The sequence below is a fragment of the Ipomoea triloba genome, chromosome 2 (genome assembly GCF_003576645.1).
Source record: "Ipomoea triloba cultivar NCNSP0323 chromosome 2, ASM357664v1".
NCBI lineage: Eukaryota > Viridiplantae > Streptophyta > Magnoliopsida > Solanales > Convolvulaceae > Ipomoea > Ipomoea triloba.
In genome coordinates this window covers 19,150,535-19,156,197 of record NC_044917.1, presented here as the reverse complement: position 1 = coordinate 19,156,197, position 5,663 = coordinate 19,150,535, and the positions used below count along the sequence as shown (strand labels likewise).

The 5,663-nt window shown below is 30.7% G+C and overlaps 1 long non-coding RNA gene across 2 annotated transcripts; it reads right to left on the bottom strand.

Annotated features, from left to right (window-relative positions):
* Positions 1-278: 278 nt before the first annotated feature.
* On the bottom strand, positions 279-5,169 carry LOC116010255. Of its 2 annotated transcripts, none has more exons than XR_004096906.1 (3): positions 4,152-5,169; positions 2,308-2,359; positions 279-483 (listed from the first exon to the last, which is right to left on the bottom strand). It is a non-coding gene; the product is annotated as an uncharacterized LOC116010255 (long non-coding RNA). The 2 variants fall into 2 exon arrangements; XR_004096905.1 differs by lacking the exon at positions 4,152-5,169 and adding an exon at positions 2,448-3,465.
* Positions 5,170-5,663: the final 494 nt, after the last annotated feature.

The following is a 5,663-nucleotide window of genomic DNA, read 5'->3' as shown; positions in this document are numbered from 1 at the left end:
TAAATGCTAATACCTATAATATGGGCAAAGAGATTTCGATTTCCAATGCTTTGGTTCTATCAAACATCTCGGATAAGTTAAACCATTTGGATGAGATTGAAATCATTACTAATATTTTGAATTCTTTTCTGTCATTGGTTGAAGTTAATTATTGTATTTATTTTGTCATTTGTAATCATTCAGATTGAATAGGAGTCTATTTCTATTTCTTATCTTTTTATGGTTATATTTAATCTAATCGGTGTATTAGTTCTTATCTACATTTAATGGCGTTCTTGGGAAAGGATTACTGCTCTTTAGGCCTATTTAGGTTCACGGCAGTAGCCACAACCTAATGATTACTTTCGTTGTATCTATGCTACTTTTTTGGGTATATGTATACATACAATTACATTGCACCATTCACATAAATCACTGATACACACAGCTCTGCTTCATAACTCAGGTTGAGCCCAATGCAATTCGAGTTCGCACCTGCCGTGCCTGAAAACAACAAAATGAATCAAGAGTATTGAAGGCTTACTTTCAAGAATATTGAAGGCTTATTTCATGATGAACAGGTTAGTGGTAGTTATAAAACAGGTTAGTGGTAAATTTTGGTAGGAAATATCCTATTAATACTACATGCCCAGCAGTGAAATCCAACATTTACATTGATGCCAAGAAAGCCAAGGAGAGAAAAAATCAGCAAACAAAAGGTAATAATTCTCCCTTTTTTTATATATTTTTATGGGGTTAGAATTACATAAATATTTATTTTTGTTTCTCATTTGTTTTGTTTTGGTGAAAGAGGAGGGGTGAATGGGGGAATTTCAACAGCATACCAGACAATACTCCTACCATTGACACCTGTGATCATAATAGCAATAAAACTCAAGCACAAGTTGATGCCTATTCTTACATTCTAAATTCCTTATCCCAAATCAGCATAAGTGCATCACATGTCCTGTTCTAAGTGTGACCATAGCTGGCATGAGGGAACTGTGAAGTATAGGGTAGTGGTTCGTGAGATGGACAGTACATGTGATGCACCTTTGCTGATTTGGGATAAGGAATGCTATGATTTGGTTGGTGTTTCAACTTCATCTCTTAGAGAGAAGTATGCTGAGGTGAGATATGTCCTACTTACTAAACTATATGTACTTTTTTTTCTAATCTATTTTTTTTAAAGAGACCTCATGGTTGGGTTCCACCTGAGTTGCAATCTATTGGTGGGAAAGCCTATATTGTTTAGGATTTCAATGAAGAAATAAAGAGCAGATGAATATTCTGCTCTCTGAATTTGTGGTGTTAGGGGTGTGTAAGGATGCAGATGTTGTTTCAAAATATTGTGGGAATATAACCAACATGGTTGGCGTGGTGGTTCAGCACCTCGTTTCTTAAGCATGAGGTTGGGGGTTCGATCCCCACCCAGGTGAATGGAGCAAACCATTTGGCCAATCCCCTACCACTTAGTGTGCTGACAGTTGGGCAAAAACCCAAAAAAAATATTGTGCATATCACATATCAAAACCAGGAGGTTTAGATACTTACAGATTTATATTGTTTTTTTTTTTAAAGTTGAATAAGTCCCCGCCTAATCATCTGAGGCCGTAGTCAGCCTCCAGATTGGATATTCCGTTAGTAAATTAGTGAATGCGCTACAAGAACTTGGCAAAATAAAATGAGAAACTAACCTAATAATTTTTTTTTCATTCTACGAAAGAAAGGGTTCCACTTAGATTGTTGGAAAACAATCCATACCGTGGGATCCAAGAGCTCAGATAAATCAACAAACACAACAGCTCAAACCTCATAGTTCATCGATGTTACAGCTAGAGTTAGAGTTATAGCCGTTGTTTGACTTTATATTGTAATAAGTTGTTGTAGGAGCTGCTCCCGTTGGTCTTGTCTTGCTACGAGGTTCACTATGCCTATTATTCAATTATTGTTTTCTTATTTACAGGATTGGTTTGGCTGACTTTGAAATGGTTGGGTTTGATGAGGTGGTTTATCTGGAAGTGTTGGGAGCACACTAAAGAGGTCAGTAATGGATGAGTTCAATCAGTCAGAAGATCCTAAAAGAATTAAGACTTCAGTGATCAAGTTAGAAAAAATATGATGCTAGCTCTAATTCTTTGTTATCTTACTCTAATATAACTAGACTTTGTTCTATGTACACAGTATGTATTCTGTTTTGGGACTTTATGGACAATATATATGAATATTGTCTTTTGCTACTTTTTCTTTCCCTATTTCTATTTCCAATTTTTATCTATTCATGTTTCTATTTAAACAGTACTATGAGGTGGTTTTAGGGATACATACCCTTTTCCTGTGATTATACTTGAGAATGCACATCTTCAATTCAGAACCTTATCTGCAATCAAAAAATTAAGTATTAATTGAGAATGTGATAACTGTAATTAATTTTCAAAAGCTTTTGTGCTATATGAAATTAAATTTACCTATTTAATCTTGCTATGCATCTGGTATCAATTGTTGGATTAGAATCAGTTCTAGCACCAGTTTTATTTCTTCCTAAAAAAAGAGTGAAACTATCACTATGTGGCTAATTATAGAGTGAAACTATCACTATGTGGCTAATTATAATATAGTTTAATAAATGCTATGTATTCAAACGGAACACTTATTAAATTACTAATGTCTATTAGTAAATCATTAAATAAAAAGAGTAATCAATAAATAAGTGTAGTTCTAATTAATAACTAAATTATCCTGGCATGAACTTATAAACTGGGAAAAAAAGAATACAAGTCAAAGAACAATTTGTAAATAATGATCTCTACTCACAATGTTAGTATATGTTGTGATTTCAAACTTAATCATCTATGAAAATGTAATTGTGTAATTACAACTTATGAAGTTATTAATAAGTAATTTGATTGGGGATGAAATTATCAGTTAAGAATATATTAGAATACAAGGCAGATATGAATTCGTTCTAATGTAGTATTTCAGTATTACAAATTTTTGTGAATCTTTAATAGTGTGTATTTAACAAAAACTAGGACATATACTTTACTTTCAAAGTGAGGCATATGTGGAAAAAAATTTATAAACTTTTTTTAAAAAAATATAGAATTTAGATGGAAAAAATAGGACTATGTTAGATTTTGTTAATTCATGAATTTAGTTCAGTGAAGAGGTTGATCATACAAAATATTAACTACTTAACCAATATGAAGAATCTGAGATTGAATATCAGTAAACTTTTGCATTCCTAATAGAGAGGAAATTCAATTTCAAGCAAAATCTATAAAATACATGTCATTTACTTGAATTCATTACTGTTTGAAGAGATATACTTTCTCCCTATCTATCAAAAAACATGTGTACACTCACTTGCAAATAACAAAATCAGAATTTCATGTATGAATTTGAACTAAAAATTTGATCTTACAAACTAAGTAGTAGTTAACAGATATGGAAAACTGAAATCAAATATCAGATAGCTGTTACATTCCTAATGGTCTTAAAGTTGTTGTGCTATCGAGAGTGAACAACCCCATNTACAGCTAGAGTTAGAGTTATAGCCGTTGTTTGACTTTATATTGTAATAAGTTGTTGTAGGAGCTGCTCCCGTTGGTCTTGTCTTGCTACGAGGTTCACTATGCCTATTATTCAATTATTGTTTTCTTATTTACAGGATTGGTTTGGCTGACTTTGAAATGGTTGGGTTTGATGAGGTGGTTTATCTGGAAGTGTTGGGAGCACACTAAAGAGGTCAGTAATGGATGAGTTCAATCAGTCAGAAGATCCTAAAAGAATTAAGACTTCAGTGATCAAGTTAGAAAAAATATGATGCTAGCTCTAATTCTTTGTTATCTTACTCTAATATAACTAGACTTTGTTCTATGTACACAGTATGTATTCTGTTTTGGGACTTTATGGACAATATATATGAATATTGTCTTTTGCTACTTTTTCTTTCCCTATTTCTATTTCCAATTTTTATCTATTCATGTTTCTATTTAAACAGTACTATGAGGTGGTTTTAGGGATACATACCCTTTTCCTGTGATTATACTTGAGAATGCACATCTTCAATTCAGAACCTTATCTGCAATCAAAAAATTAAGTATTAATTGAGAATGTGATAACTGTAATTAATTTTCAAAAGCTTTTGTGCTATATGAAATTAAATTTACCTATTTAATCTTGCTATGCATCTGGTATCAATTGTTGGATTAGAATCAGTTCTAGCACCAGTTTTATTTCTTCCTAAAAAAAGAGTGAAACTATCACTATGTGGCTAATTATAGAGTGAAACTATCACTATGTGGCTAATTATAATATAGTTTAATAAATGCTATGTATTCAAACGGAACACTTATTAAATTACTAATGTCTATTAGTAAATCATTAAATAAAAAGAGTAATCAATAAATAAGTGTAGTTCTAATTAATAACTAAATTATCCTGGCATGAACTTATAAACTGGGAAAAAAAGAATACAAGTCAAAGAACAATTTGTAAATAATGATCTCTACTCACAATGTTAGTATATGTTGTGATTTCAAACTTAATCATCTATGAAAATGTAATTGTGTAATTACAACTTATGAAGTTATTAATAAGTAATTTGATTGGGGATGAAATTATCAGTTAAGAATATATTAGAATACAAGGCAGATATGAATTCGTTCTAATGTAGTATTTCAGTATTACAAATTTTTGTGAATCTTTAATAGTGTGTATTTAACAAAAACTAGGACATATACTTTACTTTCAAAGTGAGGCATATGTGGAAAAAAATTTATAAACTTTTTTTAAAAAAATATAGAATTTAGATGGAAAAAATAGGACTATGTTAGATTTTGTTAATTCATGAATTTAGTTCAGTGAAGAGGTTGATCATACAAAATATTAACTACTTAACCAATATGAAGAATCTGAGATTGAATATCAGTAAACTTTTGCATTCCTAATAGAGAGGAAATTCAATTTCAAGCAAAATCTATAAAATACATGTCATTTACTTGAATTCATTACTGTTTGAAGAGATATACTTTCTCCCTATCTATCAAAAAACATGTGTACACTCACTTGCAAATAACAAAATCAGAATTTCATGTATGAATTTGAACTAAAAATTTGATCTTACAAACTAAGTAGTAGTTAACAGATATGGAAAACTGAAATCAAATATCAGATAGCTGTTACATTCCTAATGGTCTTAAAGTTGTTGTGCTATCGAGAGTGAACAACCCCATTGGTCTTAAAGTTGTTATTCTTAATGAGAATGGAGATTATTGTTCTTCAACGTCAAATGTTGTATACAAGGAAATTTTTAAGAATTTGTAAGTTTAATATATAATGGAATATTATCATCTTAATTGTAGTCAATAATGTGTTTATATATTGTGATATAAATATCATTATCCACCTTTATTAATGTGTGTTATTTTATTGATTATGGTCATAATGCCATTATAATACTAAATGAACAACAATAACATTTGTTAATTAGCCTCATTCTTCCTTATATTGTAAAATATATATAACAACTTTAATTCTTTGCAATAATACAACATTAAATATATGTTTTTAAATTTTAGTCCGTGCATCGCACGGGTGGCATCCTAGTATAAACTTATTTTGGCTCTAAACACTCTCATGGGTGCGAAAAGTAACTTCCTCAAAGATATTTCAAGAGTAAA